General features: G+C 31.7%; 1 long non-coding RNA gene across 1 annotated transcript; it reads right to left on the bottom strand.

Annotated features, from left to right (window-relative positions):
* Window positions 1–8,588: 8,588 nt before the first annotated feature.
* Window positions 8,589–9,035, bottom strand: LOC139430006 (uncharacterized). The gene is made up of 2 exons (XR_011640572.1): window positions 8,967–9,035; window positions 8,589–8,657 (listed from the first exon to the last, which is right to left on the bottom strand). It is a non-coding gene; the product is annotated as an uncharacterized lncRNA (long non-coding RNA).
* Between the last annotated feature and the right edge of the window lie 12,291 nt (window positions 9,036–21,326).

Raw genomic sequence — 21,326 nt, 5'->3', positions numbered from 1 at the left:
AACGGTTGATTTAAATACATACATTTCGTTCCATGTAAAAGGAAAAGGAAAAAATACATTTAAAAAACAACAAAAATAGAAATATACAGGATGATTCAAAAGAAGATGGCTCAAAAGGGGAACCCATGTAGAACAGCCAATTTTAAATCGAAATTAAAGAATACATTTTGTTCCGATCGGCCTTTGTTTTCGAGATAATTGACTTCAAAGTTTCCTTTTCACCGTGAGGGTAACAATTGAAAATGTTGAAACTCTTTATTTTCGATTTAGTATTTTCTTTTTAAAGAAATATTAACTACTTTTTTAATTTTTATAAAATTTTCAGTTGTTACGACCATATACGGGCGTAATTTCAAAGTTTCATTTGTAGTATGTTAAAAATGAAACTTTGAAGTCGATTATCTGGAATACAAAAGGCAATAAGAAAAAGTTATATCCATGTTGAATTTTAAAAGATCCATTATATTAGAGGTATAATATATGTTGAAATGAAATAATAATAAGTAGGCCTCTTGACCTCTAAAGTTTTTTTATTAATTAAGTTTATATACTTGGTACTAGTTTCGACATATTATGATGTCATCATCAGCCAAATCTACAAAAGGACATAATTACTATAATGATCTTAAAAAATATAAAAAAAACAATTAAATTGCTTAAATATATCTTAACTTACAGTCAAATAGTTAAAAAATCACGTTGAACAAACAAATTTCTACGTTAAAATAAAACATTATTTAAAAGAAAACGTTTCTCTTTGCAATTATTAGTTCTGACCTTATCCCTATTTTTCCTCTCACCCCACCAACACATCTTTAATACGATCTTAAAGATTTATTCGAATTTCTAATTTTTTAACGTAAGTTTACTCATTTATTTTTCTTATACCTATAAGGGTTTAGTGCTTATTACTTAACATGTATTATTTTTCTTCAGATTCCACACTTTTTAACGACGCCATTCTTAATTCATTTTTCACCCTCATTTTGTTTATCCATCAGATAGCAAAATGCTTTACTTTCACATGATTTCCAGTCTACACCTATTATAGCTTCATTGACTGTAAGTATTTTTCAAAATATTTTTTGACTTTTCACTTTTCCTCATTTTCCTCGTGGTTGGTTCTTTTTTACATACAAAAGTTTTTTAATTTAAATGTATCTTGCCTCTAAATTTAAATAAATTCTTTACAAAAGTTTTAATCTAAGGCTAATTTTAAGTTTTTTTGTTTAATTGTTAACTTTTTTTTAAACATTTACATATATATGTTTCTTAATTTAACTTCTAATTTTTTATCATAATCACTAAATTATCTTTAACTTTATATACCAACTTTTTTGAATGTTATCTTATGGTTTATACTCATTATAGTTGTCGCTGATGATGGGGTAACCCGAAACTAGTATGACTTTATATAAATAAATGTAAGTTAGAAGTTAATATATGGTTTTTATTTTTTTAGCTAATTTTAAGTTGAAATTAAAGAGAAACCTTTTTCTTATTTTTATTAATATTATCACTTCCCATCCTGTTAGATTATGTAAATAAATCTTTTGAAAAGATAAAAAGATAAAGCAACCATTACTAATAATAACATTCAACGTGAACTAAAAATAAAGAAAAAACATAAAAATAGAGAAAATTTAACAACATTTAAGAACGAATAATTCAAGAGAGTACTGATGAAATAAGAGATGATTCCAGATTTCGAAAATTAAAAGTATAACAGACGTGGCTATTGCTCCTGAAGATGACTAGAAAGAATTAGTCGAAACCGGTAGAGCCGAAAATAAAAGATACCCTTCTGAAAAGCAAAGTTTTTTATTTACATAATTTTTCTTATTTGTTGAAATGAAATAATAATAAGTAGGCCTCTTGACCTCTTGACCATATACTTGGTACTAGTTTCGACATATTATGATGTCATCATCAGCCAAATCTACAAAAGGACATAATAACTATAATGATCTTAAAAAATATAAAAAAAACAATAAAATTGCTTAAATATATCTCAACTTATAGTCAAATAGTTAAAAAATCACGTTGAACAAACAAATTTCTACGTTAAAATAAAACATTATTTAAAAGTATTTAAATAAATAGAAACAATTGTACTTAGTGATAATATTATTTATTCGATCTTTACCGGTTTCGGTTCACATTAAAGAGCCATCCTCAGAAGATATCTCCTTAAAATATTACAATAAAATACTTCATTACTTGGAACTAAATGCTATCAATGAGGATTTGCACAATAACTATAATTGGAAAATTGAAGACAGTATAAAACGTAAAAACAAAAAACTACACATCCTACGTATAAAAAAGATAAATGATCAAGAAATGAAGAGAGGAAATAATCAAAAATCCTTTCACAATTTCCACCCTAAAGTCACTAATTTGACTTCAGTTAAGTTTGAAAAGGAAGAAATGATTTTACTCAACAAAGGAGGAAAATACGCTATATATAAACCAACAAATATAGCCGAAACTGCCATCGAACTTGAAGCGGCAATCAAAGGAATAGAAAATGAAAATCAAATACGAACAAATCTACAACTAGCTCTAATGAAAGAAAAAAAAAGATAGAAACAACCAATAGACACTATCTACAAACATTCCAAGATACAGAATAAAACACTGAAGAAGATTAGAGAGAAAATTAAAAACAATAATCTCATTGTTACTGATGGCGACAAAAACGCAGGTTTAGTCATAATGTATAAAACAGATTACATCGAAAAAACTACAGAGTTTCTTACTATAAACAACTTCAACAATATAAAAAAGAACCCAACTACCCAATTTCACCAGAAAACAAAGAAGATTTTAAAAGAAGCTTTTGACTCTATAGCTAAAATAATTAAACACCCTAAAAACCTCTTACCCATGAATCCCAAAACACCTACTCTGTATACCTTACCAAAAATACATAAACCTAATAATCCAATGCGCCCCATTATATCTAGTATTGATTCTAGCACATATAAAATATCAAAATTTCTGGTTAACTTCTTTAAGAATGTTATAAATTTTCAGCCTGAACACACCATTTCGAAAAGACAAAATTTAATCAACAAAATCAATTTATTACAACTCCCTGAAGATTTTACCATGATTTCATTCGATGTTACCAACCTGTACACCAATGTTCCTATTCAAGAATCACTACTAATAATTGAAGAAATCATAAAGGAAAAGATGGATGATACTGTAGATTCCGATAATTTCATCAAATTATTCAAACTATGCACTGAACAAAACTTTTGCCGTTTCAATGAAAAAATTTTTGAATTCACAGAAGGTTTACCTATGGGTTCACCGTTAAGTGGACTCATCTCCTATATTTTCTTGAATAAATTGGAGAACGAATTTATAATTAACAATAATAATCCATATAAGGGTAACATCTTATTCTGGATTAGATATGTCGATGATTTATTCGCCATTATCGATAATAAGGATAATATACATAATCTACATGCATATATTAACACAATACATAATAATATAAAATTTACGTTAGAAACAGAGAAAGAAAATAAACTTAACTTCTTAGATTTTACTTTGCAAAAACACAAACATAAAATTCCATTTGATATATTCCGTAAGCCTACCCAAACGGACAACATTATTCCTTTTAATTCTTTTCATGATCATTCCCAAAAAATGGCGTCTCTACATTCATATATACATAGAGCATGCAATTCACAACTCGATCCTGATAAACTCAATAAGGAAATTAGTATTATTACACAAATAGCCACTAATAATGAATTTAAAGTAGACACAATAAAAAAATTAATCAACAGAAAACAAAACAAAATAAATTTAAGTAATATAACTGCACTTACTAATCCTAAAAATAATGACTCAGAGAACAATACTGGTAAATATAGGGCCATATCTTATCCCGGAAACATGGCAAGTAATTTGAAGCGAATCTTCAGGGAATATAATATATAATATAACATTGACATTTAAAACAAAAAACTCAATCAGAAACATTTTGAACAATGCAAAAAACCAAATTAGTATACTAGATAATAATGGCATTTACAAAATAGACTGCGACACCTGTGGCGCAACGTATATAGGGGAAACAGGGAGAAGCTTAAGAACAAGGATTCACGAACATATAACTAGATCTAACTCAGTTTTTAATAAACATCTAAACTATAGTAATCGTCAGTTCGACATCAACGAAAATACTAAGTTACTACATGAATAAAAGTTATAAAATGGAAATAGCAGAAATGTACGAAATTCAGAAATTCATAAAGAATAACCCTAACAGACTTATTCTAAATGAACAAACTACTCCAATTTTTCCACACCTATACGAAACTTTAAAAAATCCATTTAGTCCCTACCGATAATTTCTCCCGAAGCGTACTTTACTATACCGTTTTTGGTTTTCCAATTTCAACATATACCAATACATAAATTATCCGTTTCTTGTTTTTATCTTTGATCTGACTTGTATACAATGTGTTTACAATGTTACAGATTTCAAATACAGTCAATCAAATGACAGACAAGAACTAAACAATTGTATCAATCTGCTTGTAAAGGATAATCTAGTTTTGGAAATTTGTTTTAAATGTTCCTGGCTGTTGTTAAAGGTCCTATTTTCATACTGTGAATTGTATGTTAATGGATCGCGTTTCGCTCAACTCTCTTCTGGCACTTTGTTTGACTTTTCGTTTATTACACATCTCGTATTAAGTTATATTTATTAGTTATTAGTTAGTTACAGACAATTAACAAAAACGTTATATTTATAGATATGATTGTTTATAACCTTTTTAATCGTTTAATTACCGTTATTGTTAGAATTCCGCGCCGCCATTACTATGACATGATCTACAGGACGAGCCTTTTCCAAAAAGGTATCACACATTAAAAATAGGACGATTAGCAAAAAAGTTATATTTATGGGTATGATTGTTTATAACCTTTTTTAATCGTTTAAGTACCGTTGTTGTTAGAATTTCATGCCGCCATTACTATGACATGATCTACAGGACGAACCCTTTCCGAAAAGGTATTATACAAACTTAAATCGGACCATAAACAAAAAAGTTATACTTATGGATATGATTTTGCTTTTCAAAGAACCGCCTGGCACTTTTCTAATTACCCATATGATTTAGCGACTTTTGTGTAGAAGACAATATACGCATTCTGATTTGATAATCATACCTGATATTATGTTAATTACTTTTCAATTTTTGGGACTCTAAAGTTAGAGATTTTTTTTATATATTTCACTGTTTTCGCGGAATTTAAGGTGTTCCCGCCCAAAATCTGCGCCGCCAAAACTATGTTAGGCTCTACTCTACGAGATCTTCCTAATGAGCTATTAATCATTAAAATCGATACACAGTTTTTTTTATGAATGGAATTTATGGGTAACTTCACACGGGTAATTTTATTGTAATATTTTAAGGAGATATCTTCTGAGGATGGCTCTTTAATGTGAGCCGAAACCGGTAAAGATCGAATAAATAATATTATCACTAAGTACAATTGTTTTTATTTATTTAAATATTAATAAGTGATAAAAATGGATAACATTTACTCATTGTTTAAAAGAAACACGAAAATAACTATTCTAAACAAGAAAACACAATACCGTACACAATTGAACTCCAAAGACGACTGTCAAATCAACATCGAACCAAATTTAAAACAGGTTACAAAAAGGGATAAAAATATCAGAGTAAAATAATTTAAAATGAAATTATTTTTTCAAAAAGGCGTATAGTGGTTTATAATAGTTTTCGAGTTGATCATTTAAAGTAGTTCCTAATTTATGTTTGAAAATGTTCGAAGTGCATCTGGTTTTATGTTCGCATAGTCTTTTTTGCAATTTTCGACCGGTCTGACCAACATACATAGCAGAACAGTCGCAACACTTAACAGAATAGTTAAATCTTAGTTAAATCTAAAAACATCAACATTAAACAAAAACACAACTCGAGAGAAGCATATTAAAGAAACAACGCAGAAAACACTTCCAGTCAATAGATTCTCTTTATACAAGACCCGCTTACCTACACCGTGAACTCAGTCTACATTTCCACTTTCTTGAAATGGAAGAAATTATAGTCAAGATTAGGGAACAAGCCAGCCTACGTAGTTATGATGACTTCACCAGTAAACAACGAAAATTACACCTTTTAAGAACGAGAAAATCCCATAATCAAAATTCCATCAAGAATTCCTACCCTAAATTACATAAACCAAATCTACTCAGACAGCGAAAACACTTTTACACAAGAATAACGACATTTTAGCTGATGCAAATAAACATAACGAACTTAATTACACTACCAATCTTACGAACATACAGTTCAATGCTGATAAGGTCGACATACTTAACAAAGGCCACAAATTCGCCATTCAAACTCAAACAGACATCCATTTAGCAGCCATAGAGATTGACTGTGTCATCAACAAATTACCCAATCGCGACGAGATAAAAAATGACATCATTCCTGTTCTGCAAAGTTATGAAAAGTCGTGCTGCAATAAAAGGAGATCACTTAATCGGAAGAATAATATTAAAAACCTTCGTATTCAAACTGCCATAAAAACTATAAAACAAAAATTATCTAACAACAACGCACTATACGTGAAAGCAGACAAAAATGCAGGCACAGTTATTATTGACAAGGGTGAATACAACAAAAAAACAATTAATTTCTTAAAAGAAAATGGTTACAAAGAAATTAAGAAAGACCTATTAAATTCAATAACAGCTAAAACTAAGAATGTCATCAATAAACATAAAGACTAACTATCACAAAGCTTGGTCAACCCTATATTTTCTAATTCCCTATGAACTGCTTCATACCACAACTTTATTCTCTTATAAAACTCCATAAGGACAATTTACCCATTAGGCCTATAACCACATGTTTTGACTCTCCTACCTCTAAAATTACTGATTTTAGGTACACTCTCTGAAAAACTCATTGCAACTCATCAAAAAGTTAAAACATATTTCACCTGATAATAATACACTGATATCCTTCGATGTGGTCAATCTATACACAAAATTTGATACCACTTACACTTTAAAGGTGATTGATGACATATTCTTTCAACATTTTAAAGATAAAACCATCACTGCTGACTTAATCGAAATACTTAATCACATAATTCAACAAAACTATTATCGCTTTGATAATAAAATCTACAAACTTGAACATGGACTTCCTATGGGTCTTTCCATTTCTGGATTATTAGCTGATTTGTATTTAGATAATATTGAAAAGAACTTCATTGTTAACTCAAAAAATCCATTCTTTAAGAATATCATAAAATGGTATAGATACGTCGACGACATTATATGTGTGTGAAATGGAAATAAATTCGATCTTGATAGTATGCTATCTTACGTGAACAACATCCACAAGAATCTTAAATTCACCTTGGAGATAGAAAAGGATAACTGCTTAAATTTCCTAGACTTAAATATACAAAAAATTGACAATAATTTTAAGTTTGACATTTTTAGGAAGCCCTCATCTTTAAATACTGTCATCCCTTATGATTCGTTCCATCCCAACAACCACAAATTAGCTGCTTTCCAGGCTTTTATTGTCAGACTATTGAAATATCCTCTAGACTATACATCCAGACTAAAAGAACTAAATTTTATTAACAGATTAGCAAGAGAAAATGGTTATCCAAGTTACACCATCGACCAATTACTGTATAAAAACGTCATAAAACTAGACCCTTTATACTCTACGACAATAACATACAACAAAATAAACTGCAAAATTAAAACCATACTACAAACCTATGGTGTATTTGTCACTGTTCTACTATGTATGTTGGCCAGACCGGTCGAAAATTGCAAAAAAAACTATGCGAACATAAAACCAGATGCACTTCAAACATTTTCAAACATAAATTAGAAACAGGCCATAACATTGATTATGACAATGTACAACTCCTACATAAGTGTAAAAAAGGTTTGAAAATGAATTTCCTTGAAATGTTCGAAATCGATAAACTTAAACATAATGATAACTATCTTACTTTAAATGATCAACTCGAAAACTATTATAAACCACTATACGCCTTTTTGAAGAAATAATTTCATTTTAAAATTATTTTACTCTGATATTTTTATTCCTTTTTGTAACCTGTTTTAAATTTGGTTCGATGTTGATTTGACAGTCGTCTTTGGAGTTCAATTGTGTACGGTATTGTATTTTCTTGTTTAGAATAGTTATTTTCGTGTTTCTTTTAAATAATGTTTTATTTTAACGTAGAAATTTGTTTGTTCAACGTGATTTTTTAACTATTTGACTGTAAGTTGAGATATATTTAAGCAATTTTGTTTTTTTTATAGTTTTTAAGATCATTATAGTTATTATGTCCTTTTGTAGATTTGGCTGATGATGACATCATAATATGTCGAAACTAGTACCAAGTATATAAACTTAATTAATAAAAAAACTTTAGAGGTCAAGAGGCCTACTTATTATTATTACATTTCAACAAATAAGAAAAAGGTTTCTCTTTAATTTCAATTTAAAATTAGCTAAAAAAATAAAAACCATATATTAACTTCTAACTTGCATTTATTTATATAAAGTCGTACTAGTTTCGGGTTACCCCATCATCAGCGACAACTATAATGAGTATAAACCATAAGATAACATTCAAAAAAGTTGGTATATAAAGTTAAAGATAATTTAGTGATTATGATAAAAAATTAGAAGTTAAATTAAGAAACATATATATGTAAATGTTTAAAAAAAAGTTAACAATTAAACAAAAAAACTTAAAATTAGCCTTAGATTAAAACTTTTGTAAAGAATTTATTTAAATTTAGAGGCAAGATACATTTAAATTGAAAAACTTTTGTGTATAAAAAAGAACCAACCATGAGGAAAATGAGGAAAAGTGAAAAGTCAAAAAATATTTCGAAAAATACTTACAGTCAATGAAGCTATAATAGGTGTAGACTGGAAATCATGTGAAAGTAAAGCATTTTGCTATCTGATGGATAAACAAAATGAAGGTGAAAAATGAATTAAGAATGGCGTCGTTAAAAAGTGTGGAATCTGAAGAAAAATAATACATGTTAAGTAATAAGCACTAAACCCTTATAGGTATAAGAAAAATAAATGAGTAAACTTACGTTAAAAAATTAGAAATTCGAATAAATCTTTAAGATCGTATTAAAGATGTGTTGGTGGGGTGAGAGGAAAAATAGGGATAAGGTCAGAACTAATAATTACAAAGAGAAACGTTTTAATGAATTAGACAATAAATCACAATTTACCAACTTAACAAACATCACCTTCACCGAAGAAGAAATTAATCTCATTGAGAAAGGTTATAAATTTGCCCTTTCTAATAAACCTAATTTAACTAATACTGCTATGGATTTTGAAGTTATTATAAAAAACCATTCCGATTTCAATGAGATTAAAAATCAATTGATACAATTTGTTAAAAAGAAAGAGATTCAACAAGAATTTAGTAAAAATAAAGATAGAAATAATTTTAATTTTTCACGGGGGAAGATCATAAAAAGCATAAAAGTAAAACTTAGTGAGGGCGATGGCGATGGTATTTTTGTTAAAGCAGACAAGGGCGCTGGCGTAGTAATTATCGATAAAAATGTTTACATTAATAAAACTCACGATTTTATGTCAACAGCATAAAACAGCTATATTAAACTTAACATCAACCCACTTAAAAGAACTATAAGAAAGACCAGAGAAATAATAAATAAATGTAAGGAGACTCTGATTGAATACACACCCTTTCAGCAGAACCAAAATTTTGTTAATAGTTCACTATTTATTCATATGAACCCTACGATACCTAGGTTGTACTCACTTCCCAAATTACATAAAGAAAACATGCCCATTCGACCCATCACTTTATTTAATAACTCACCTACGGTTGGCAAGCCCAGATTGCCATCCCTTGCTAATACTCCATTGGCATTGTCAAAAGAAGTTAAATATCTGGGCATCACGCTTGACAATAAAATGACATGGAGAGCTCACCTAGATAATAGAGTTAAAAAAGCGTACATTGCATTCGGTCAATGCCGGAGGGCTATAGGTAAGACATGGGGTTTGTCACCCAAAAATGCCCTCTGGATTTACACAGCTGTAATCCGACCTATACTTACATATGGTGCAGTAGTATGGTGGTCAAAGATCCTACAGTCTACATCTACTGCTGCACTTATTAAAGTACAGAGACTTGCGTGTTTGTATGTTACAGGTGCGCTGCGGACTACCCCCACTGCAGCCATGGAAAACATGTTAAACCTAACGCCACTTCATTTGTTCATCCAAGAGGTGGCATTGGTGACCATGATTCGACTGCGAGCAGCAGGAATTCTAATGGATGAGAGAAACAGTAAAAATGCCAATCTCTGGAACGAAATGGTGGAATACTCACCAATTCTGGATTATGTAACGGACATTACACCCCTCCAACACATTTTTACGAAGAAATATCTCACCCACCCAAGTTCCACAGAAGTAGAGGTAAAAAACAGCCTTAAAATCTACACTGATGGTTCAAAGAGACGGGAAGGAGCTAGAGCCGGAGTCTTCTCGTACGATCTCCGACTCCACGTATCTGAACCTCTAGGTAAAAGTACCACCGTCATACAGGCGGAATTAATCGCCATACAACTTGCCGCTGACGTTATTGTCAGATCCAACTTGGTAGGTAAGACTTTTACAATTTATACTGACAGTAGACAAGCTATTTTGGCCCTGAGTAGAATAACAATTACTTCAGGACTTGTTATGGGTTGTCATCTGACATTGGAGAAGGCCGCAGTGCATAACTGTGTTATACTTCAATGGATAAAAGGACATTCGACTTGTTCAGGTAACAAGCACGCTGATAGGCTTGCCAAAAGGGCTGCCAAGCGAGCGCCATGTTCGCCTGAACCGATAATCGCTCCGTCCTTATCAACTCAGATTGAGATAATTAAAGATTTTACCCACAAAAAGTTTATGAACTGGTGGGATAGGGTTAAAGGCTGCCATTTGTCTAAGGAAGTATTACATTATCCTTCAGCAGAGGCAGCCTTGTCTTTCGTAAGGCTTGGTAGAAACGCTCTACGAACTGTAACGGGACTCGTCACGGGTCACTGTAAGGTAAACAAGCATCTTTATAACCTTAAGCTTGCTGTTAGTCCTCTCTGTCGCCTCTGTAAAGAGAGCGAGGAGACGGTCTTGGAGACACATCTTGTGTGAATGCCCCACTCTGCAAGACCTCAGAATGAGAGACTTCGGAGAGGAATGGTCGACCACACATGGCATCAGGAACACACCTCTGAGCTGTATCTTAACCTTCGGAAATTCCTTAGGCTGGTTGATGTAGCCGGAGAGAGTATAGGAGGACGTACAAGGGGTCCGTTGGAGCCTAGGTGCTGTATGCGTAAGCATACCCTCCGCTTTCCTACATACATACATACAACTCACCTACGGAAAAAATTTCAAGTTTTTTATTAAAGATTTTCAAAACTATAGATTTCAAATCTACATTTTCGATTACTAATTCTATTAAATTCATTGAACAAACTAAAAATTTCAATTACAAGAATTAAACTTTAATATCCTTCGACGTAACAAATTTATATCAATGTTCCAATAGATTGCACTTTGAACCTCGGTTCTGATAATAAGATTTTATGATATAAAGATTTTTTCAATAATAATAATACTACAGAACATTTAAATAAATTACTTAAACATGTCGTTTCTCAAAACTATTGTTCTTTTAATAATTAATTTTACCATATCAGTGAAGGGCTTCCTATGGCCATGCCCTTATCTGGTCTTCTTTCTGACATCTTCCTAGATCATGTTGAAAATAACTATGTAATTAACAACAATAATTCTTTCAAAAAGCATATTCATAAATGGTTTAGATATGGTGACGACGTCTTTTATGTTTGGGAGGGGAGTATTGTCGAGTTAAACGATTTAATCACAATTACTTAAATAACTTATTTCAAAAACTTAACTTCACACTTGAAATCGGAAAAAATAAAACTCTTAATTTTCTTGATCTTGCAGTTACTAGAGATAACTCCGAATCTATTATATATGACATTTTTAGTCAAGAGTTATTCCAGCAACAATAAGTATTTTAAATATTTTTTTTTTATTGGCTTAATCGAAAGTTTTTAAAATTGATTCTGAGGTGTAGTTTTTCAAAAAAAAAAAATAATAAAGTTTGAAACTACAGGGCGCGAACTCCAAAGTAAAATTCCTGGAGAGAGACAATGCTACGAAACTTATGCGGAAGAAGAAAACGGGAGAGAACGTAACGTCTGTGATTTCTTTCTTCTTACTTAAAACGTCATCTGGAGTCGGGGGTGGGAAATTTTAAACTTTTACATTAATTATTGCAAAAGTTAAACAATTTTCGAACGTGAAAACGTACTAATCCATCTAATTTAATTTAGATTATCGATTTTTTGAAAGACTGCCTTTCTAATCGATTGACCCTACGACTCCCTATTCCCTATGACTCTTCCCATCCAATATCACACAAATTAGCTAATTCCAGATTTTTGATAAATAGAGCTTTTGACTACCATAACTTAGCTTCTCACTTTGGTTTTCCTTCTAATGTCATCAATAAACTACATAATAGAATACAACAGATCCCTTGTTCACTAAAACTCATAATAATTCTATTTATAAACCTATTTCTTTTAATCACATTACCACGGAGTCTTAACATATTTTTAAAAAAATTTAACATAACCTTAGCTTTTTCAAACAATAATTCTTTACTTAAATTTTTATCTAATTATCATTGCAAACAATTTGATGTTCTCAAGGAATGTGGGGTGTATTTAATCGGATGCTCTAATTGTAACGGTATTTATGTCAGGAGCTAAAAATGCTTTATAAGTCATTAGTTTAGTTTGACGAGATTTCAGATTGCAATAAAACCTTCTTGTCAAAGAATTGATCTTTCTTTACTAGTTTCTGAAGTACGCTCCCACCAAATAAGATAAATCTATCCCAAATCTACCACTACCTCTTTAATAGCTAGAAGACGTTCCAGCATAAGGAATGTTGTACTCAAACGTGTTGGGCAGTCTAAAATAGATATTAAATATTATAAATATTCTTGACAAGGTTTCTTGCCACATGTATATATGCTCCTTCATCCTTCAAAGCATCGGTTACAGCTAACTGAAGTGTATGAGCAGCACATCGCACACCAATTATTTTATTGGTTTGCTTTATTTGGTCCTACTATCATCTACTAACTGCCTATTTTTATACTGAAACAAATTATGCTCGTTAATATCATTAAATTTCTCCTAGCCATTGTCATCAAAATCAAGGTAACTCTCAATATCAGCATTATTGTCTGATATATTCATTTGGTCAATTTCTTTTAAGATGTTTCGCCCATTATCAGAAGTAGCAGTATAAATTTGAGAATAAATTAAATTATATTTCTTTAAAATTTGTTCTATCATATCTTTTAAATACTCTCATGTGCATGCTAAAAGTTCTCGCATGCCTAGTGTTTTTATGCAAACTTTCGTGTTTTTAATAAACTCCACATTAACTTCTAGTATAGCGCAATCTTTACGTGTTGCTGTATCAATTTTAAGTGATAATAATAGTTTGTTCGCAAGTTCTGAACTAATATCTTTACACAACATACTTGCTTTCTCAGTTATGAATTTTGGTATAGTTGAGTAATTCATAATGTTGTTAGTTAAGTTCAAACACTTAAAAATAACGCAGTTAATCTTTAACTTAACATCAATCGACGACTATAGAACTCTAACTAAATATTACGTAGAAAATAAGTTAGAATTCCATACTTATCAAGATGCTTCAAAGAAAATGCTCGCAGTAGTACTGCTTAATGTCCCCATATCAATCACAGAGAGCGAAATCAAAGAAGAATTACTCAGCAAAGAGTTACCTATAAAAATTGTAACAAGGCTATTAAATAAAACTAAAAATCCGATTCCACTATGTGCAGTAGAATTAACTACTGCACTGCCCAACGCAAGAAAAGGAAAAGTGATCCCCCCCAAATGTGCCAACTGCGAAGAAGCTCATCTTGCTAATTATAGAGGATGTAAGGTTCATACTGATTTACAACAGCAGAACACACAAGTTAGACGAAGCACACACAATTCCCAGCAATTCTCATCATATCGCTCAATAAATCCTAACTCGACATATGCCCAAACCCGTATAATAACTCTCAAGCCCAACACAATAACATAAATCCCAAACACAAAATTTATCTTCCTCAGAAATTCCCCCAATTGTATCATCCATCATGAACTTCATCAAAAAACTCATTACCCCTTTGCTCACACAAATCAAATCTTATTTTCTCAGCGAAATACTCCCAACAATTATCTATGCCTCCTAAAACATTACAAAATTTAACAAACATCAATAACCTAAACTTCAATGCCAACGAAATTAAGAAACAAAGACACCATCTATTAGCTTTTATGCACACGTACAATATCGATATCGCTTGCATAACAGAAACCAATCTAGCAGCAGAAGACTTTAGAATAACAGGTTATAACTGTTTCCGAACAGATAGATATTCCAGAACAGCAGCGGGAGGAGTTGCTATTTTAATAAATAATGGTATAGCACATCATTAAAAACTAACAGCGTGGAAACAGTGGCAATCAATATATATTTAGACAATCATAAAGATAATACAATTATATGTGGATACCAGCAGCCAAACGTAAACCTGGAGGAAAATAACATCAGAGAAATATTTGGTATCAACAATGATGGCAAAATCCTTGTTGGAGATCTAAACAGTAAAAATATATTCTGGAAGTGTAGAGCAAATAATCCTAATGGTATATATCTAAATAACATCATAGATCAATATCAACTAAATGTACATGTACTGGATGAATACACCTATTATCCCTACAGATGGGATTATCAACCGGATATTGTAGATCTAGTAATAACGCAATGTAAATTTCCCTATTCATCAATCAGTAGGTAATGAATTGGACTCTGACCACTTACCGGTCACAATTACTTTCAATCAAGAACTGACTCCATACCCTAAAATATCTAGCCAAATCAACGGATTTGTATGTTGGAAAAGTTTTAAAAATACTATGAATAATTTTCAGTTAGAGCCCCCACAACAGACAATAGAAACCATAGACACCTGTGTCAGAATACTAACGCAAATATAGCAAAAGCGGTCCACAGGTTTACAGTAAATAACTCACCTAACTTTAATATGAGAAGAGACCATCCGCTTTCAAGGTCTATTATGGATATGATAAAAGAAAAAAGAAATATCAGAAGATAATGGCAACAAACACGTCAACCTCAACTAAAACAACAAGTAAATCAACTTACACACGCAATACATAAAGCATTGGAACAAGATCGTATAGAAAAGGATTAAAATTTTTTATCAACATTTGATTCCAACGACCCGGGCATGTGGAAAACTACCAGAAACATCCTAAAGAAATACGAGAATATACCCCCGTTAAAAACCGAAGCAGGTATGGTAACGGAAGATAAGAGGAAGGTAGAATATTTGAAGATTATTTGGAAAAAAACTTCAAGGTGAATACTGACAATAGTAATCAACGTTTCTTCACACTGGCACAACAATTCAATGAAAATCATCTCTCGGTTAACAGATTATACCCCACCATGATAGAAGAAATACGAGCAATACTAAAATACATACCAACCAGCAAAGCTTCAGGACACGATTTAATACCCAATAGTACTGAAAAACCTTCCAGAGTCGACAGTCAGTCAAATATGCTACATCTATAATACCAACCTTAATCTAGGCTACTTCCCAATAGCATGGAAGAAAGCGGAAGTAGTGATGTTTTCAAAACCGGGAAAAAAAAACGAATATCAAAACTAATAATAAGCCTATTACCTACTCTTTCCAAAATATTAGAAAAAAATGTTCATACCAGGCTATCAGAGATAATTGACGATCTAAAGATCGTGTCTAGTTTCCAATTTGGATTTCGCAAATCATATTCAACGGTACATCAACTAACCAGAGTTACAAATATCATAGAACAAGGTTACAAAGATAAGAAGTACACAGCGGCTGGGTTTCTAGATGTAGCAAAAGCATTCGATAGCGTGTTTGATATACAAGCTGCATCACATAAAACTGCCTATTTACCTACGAGCTATAATATTCTCATTTTTTGAAGACCACACCTTTATAGTACGTATTAATGGATCCCACAAGGCAGCTCCTTATCGCTTTTGCTATTCAACATATATATGTATGACATACCAATACCTAGGCTAACAATAAGCAGTCTAGGATTGTTTGCAGATGACATGGTAATTTTAACACAAAACTATGATCTCGAAGAAACTATAGAGCTGCTGAAAAGTTCACTCAATGAAACTATTAAATGGCTGAATAAATGGAATATACAATGCAAAGGAAAAATTTTTACCCTGGGAAGAATAAGAAATCCTACCTTGCTGACAATAAATAACCACGAAATAAAATGGGATCCAAAAGACAAAGCAGTAAAATATCTGGGAGTCATGGTAGATCAAAGGTTTATATGGAGTATATACATATCGACTACAAACTAAATCAACAGTACAACAGATTACGTACATTATATCCACTTATAAACCGAAAATCAAACTTACAAACCAACTGCACGATATTACTGTATAAATCACTAATCACTTATGCTAGTAATACATCAAAAACAAACATTAAGAAATTTGAATCAAGAAACGGCTTGAATCAAGTTGAAGAAACGACTTAAGTATAGAGACGATTGAGAATTTTATACATAGGACAACAACTTTCTTTCAAAAAATGCAATCTTGTAGTTCCGCAAGAGAATACAATCTGAATATACGAAATGTCAGCCGCCTTCTAACGAATTAAAAATGTAATGAATAGATACTAAAACAACCTGTAGAACGTATATATATAATTGTTTAATATGTTGATCTGGTATATAAAAATAAAAAGTAAATAAAAGATTGGCTACTAGCACAAGTCAAACAATTTTTAACCGAATGATTTCGTATTGTAAATGTAAAATGCCTTTCTGTAGCGAAGTACGTAACAGTTTTTCGATAAATTAAAAATTGTTAAACTTACAGCTAATTGTGTTTCATTAGGTATTTTAGCAAAAAATGCAGTTCTCAGTCATAATAATCCTATAAAATTGACAAAAATCAACATTTTAAAAAACCGCTACGTACTTCCGCAGATATTAGTCTTAGGAAAATAATGAAGAAAACTTTTATTTCACACAAAAATTTACTGCAGTTATACTGCTAGTTATTGCATACGTGTAGCGTAGTATGGCACGCCATATTCTAAGTCTAAGATTGATGCTATTTCAAAATTACCAAACCCATTAAAGAAACTACAAACATTTTTGGGCATGATAAATTTTTATCATAGATTTTTACCGAACGAATATTTTATCACCCCTTCATAAGCTTTCATCATTATTTTATTCGCTTAAACAAAAATTAATAACCTTTTGGTCAGAAGAACATAAAATTTCGTTCACGTCAGCTAAAGATCTTGTAACAAAATCTACCGTTCTGACTCATCCGCCCCGTCATGCTTCGCTGTCACAACAGATGCTTCTAATACAGGTATAGGAGCAGTTCTAACCCAAATTATCGACGAAAGACCCCAACCGTTAGCATTTTATTTACATACATTTTCTCCGAGTCAACTTCGACAAAGAGCTATTGGCAATATATTCCGCCATAAAATTTTTTAAACATTTCCTAAATGGAAACCATTTTAGTTTTCACCGGCTACAAACCTAATAATAACTACGGTAATATTTTCATCAACAAAAAAAACACCAAGCCAAACCAAATACCTAAATTACATAACACAATATACATCCTATGTGAGAGACATTAAGCGAAATTCCAATATTGTTCCAGACACTTTGTCCAGGACAATATTGAATCTCTGAATTCTCAGTACCCTGCTACACTTACACTTTACAGAGCTCAACTAACAGATATCGAATTGTAGAACCTATTACACAAACAATTTTTTCATATTCATACTACTCCCTCCCTATCAGTTATTGCTGCAACCCACAACACTACTTGATATCAAGTTATGGTTTGTGTCAGGTGGTAGTTGTAGGAGGTCTATGAAACTAGTTCTTTAGTTGATATTGATAAAAAAATGCATATACATCTGTGTTTAATTGAGAAAAATATGTCTTTAACAAATGATAAACTTAAAATATTTAAATCTGAAACATAGAAAAATCCAGAATTATCTCTACTTATGGATTATGTACAAAAAGGATGGCTTAAGTACGAAATAATACCTGATAACGTCAAATTTTACTATTCAATTCCTGATAAAATATTGTATACAGACAATCAAAAAAATGCTAAAAAAAAAACAGAAGAGAGCGGTTGTGATCCGTATATTGCATTGATGGAATATCGGAATACGCCTATTGGTGAGAATATTAACAAATCGCCAATTGACATAATGTTTGGAAGAAACATAAATTTTAGGGCGAACAGAAGGTATGATGAGGACAAAATAAAACTTCAAAATGCACAGAACGTTTATAAGTATTACCATGATCGCAAGGATATTGCGAATTTGCCTGATTATTCTAAGGGAGAAATAGTATACGTTAAAGATAATAGTCACAACATGTGTAATGTATTGTTAACTTAGACCACTGGATGGCGTTACCGTATAGAACATTGTATTACATATGTGTGCATCAAGTTAGGACCAGTTAATAAAGAACGTAGCAAAGGAAAGCACGTGTTTTATTGAACTCAACATTGTGACAGCGGTATAAAAGTGCTGAAGAAAAAAAAAAAGAAGAGAAAAAGAACAGAAAAAGTGAAAAATGGAGGAAGCAAGGTTAGAGAAAATGAGTTTCACGGAAAACGTAAGCCAAAACTGGGAAAAATTTAAAAGTAAATACAAATTATATATAGACGCGTTCTGCGACGAGAACATAAAAGAAAAGAAAAAGATAGCAATGTTGTTATACGCTATGGGCGATGAAGGACAAGAGATATTCAAGGTATTTAATATAAAAGAAGACGAAAAAACATTAGATACAATCATGGAAAAGTTTGAAAAGCATTTCGTACCGAAAGCGAACGTTACGTACGAACGTTATATGTTTTTTAATAGAAAACAAAAAGAAGATGAAACTTACGAACAATATGTGACAGTGCTTAGAAATTTGAGTGATAACTGTAAGTTCGGTACCCTGAAGAAAGAGCTGGTGAAGGATATATTTATTGGGGGCATAAAAAGTCAACAACTAAAAGAACAATTACTTCGCACCCAAGATTTAACTATTGAGAAGGCTTTAGAGATGGCGCAAGTCAGGGAAATTTCCGGAAAGCAAGCCGAGGCGTTGGATGCGAGACATGAAATCGAAGTGGTAAAGAAGAATGAAAATACTAGTCGAGGTTGGAGATGTAAAAAATGTTTAACCGAACATGAATATAAGAAATGTCCAGCATATGGGAAGCAGTGTTACAAGTGCAACGGTGCAAATCATTTTTCAAGGGCATGCAGAGCAACAAGCGGCAGCAATCGAGAAAAGGCGGAGACGGCGACCAGCGGTCAGAAGAAAGGCGGCGGCACGAGCGGCAAACGTGGATTCAAAGGAGTAAGAGAAATAGAAAAAGATAAGTACCTTAGTGAGAATCAAAGTTCCGACTCAGACCACACTATTGAGACTGTAGTAAAAAACGTAAACAGTGTAAATTCTTGGTTTGAAAAGTTAAAAATTAACGGTAAATTTTTAAGTTTTAAAATAGACTCAGGCGCGGATTGCAACTTAATGTCGTTAGATGATTATGTAAAATTAGGGTTAAATAAAAATGATATTATAAAAACTAATGATCATATCAGTACGTATACAAAGGAACAAATTTCAATGGCAGGTTACGCTAAAATAAAGTGTTTGTTAAAAGAGAATAGTTATAAAATAAAATTCTATATCACACAGAAAACGTATAACAATGTATTAGGTTTAAACACATGCATAAAATTAGACATTTTAAGAAAAGTTAATCAGTTAAATAGAGGTTTTGAAAAATATGCTGATTTATTAGACAATAAGATAGGCTGTATAGACACAAAACTTAAACTAGTATTAGATAAAGATGTTAAAGCAAAAATAGCACCATTTAGAAGAATACCGTTTAGTATTAGAGATGATTTAAAGAAAGACTTGGATAGAATGGTGAAATTGGAAATTATCAAACCAATAGAAGAACCGACTGAATGGGTTAGCAACATAGTAATAGTAAAAAAGAATAACGGGAATTTAAGAATATGTCTTGACCCACAACAGCTTAATAGAGCAATAAAGAGGAGCCATTATCCACTACCAACATTAAAAGAAATGGCAGCAAAATTGCATGGATCAAAATATTTCACCAAACTAGACGCCAATTCCGGGTATTGGATGGTACCACTGGATACTGAAAGTTCAAAGTTGTGTACATTCCAAACACCATTCGGAAGATACCGATTTTTAAGAATGCCATTTGGATTGAACTGTTCAGGAGAAATTTTCCACAGAATAATATCTCAATCATTTGAAAAGATTAAAGGTGTCGTTACCTTCCAAGACGATATTTTAATATACGCAGAAGATAGCGAAACATTGGAAAAGAGAACAATAAAAGTATTAGAGAAAGCGAGAGAGAAGAAAATTAAATTTAATAGACAAAAATGTAGCTTCAATAGGAAGGAAGTGACGTTTTTGGGTCATAAATTTGGGGAATATGGCATGAAAATAGACGAACAGAAAATGAAAGGAGTAGAACAATTGAAAACACCACACGATAAAAAATCCTTGCAACGCATATTGGGGTTTTTCAACTATGTGAGCAAATACATACCAAACTTTTCGAACTACACACAGAGTATGAGGGAACTGCTGAAAAAAGACGTAGAGTTTGTATGGAATCACCACCTTGAAAAGGATTTGCAAGATTTAAAGAAATCAATAATTAGATCACCGGAGCTGAGATATTTTAATGAAAAAGAGGAAATAACACTTACAGTAGATGCCAGTTCAAAGGGATTAGGAGCAGCCTTAATGCAAAATCAAAGGCCAGTGGCGTTTGCTTCAAAAGCACTGACTACCACACAGCAGGGTTACGCGCAAATAGAGAAGGAATTATTGGCGGTAGTATTTGGATGCAAAAAATTTAGACAGTATGTGTATGGAAAAAACATCGTAATAGAAACCGACCATAAACCGT

This window comes from Onthophagus taurus, chromosome 6, assembly GCF_036711975.1.
Source record: "Onthophagus taurus isolate NC chromosome 6, IU_Otau_3.0, whole genome shotgun sequence".
Taxonomy (NCBI): Eukaryota; Metazoa; Arthropoda; class Insecta; order Coleoptera; family Scarabaeidae; genus Onthophagus; species Onthophagus taurus.
This window is presented reverse-complemented; position numbering and strand designations above follow the sequence as displayed.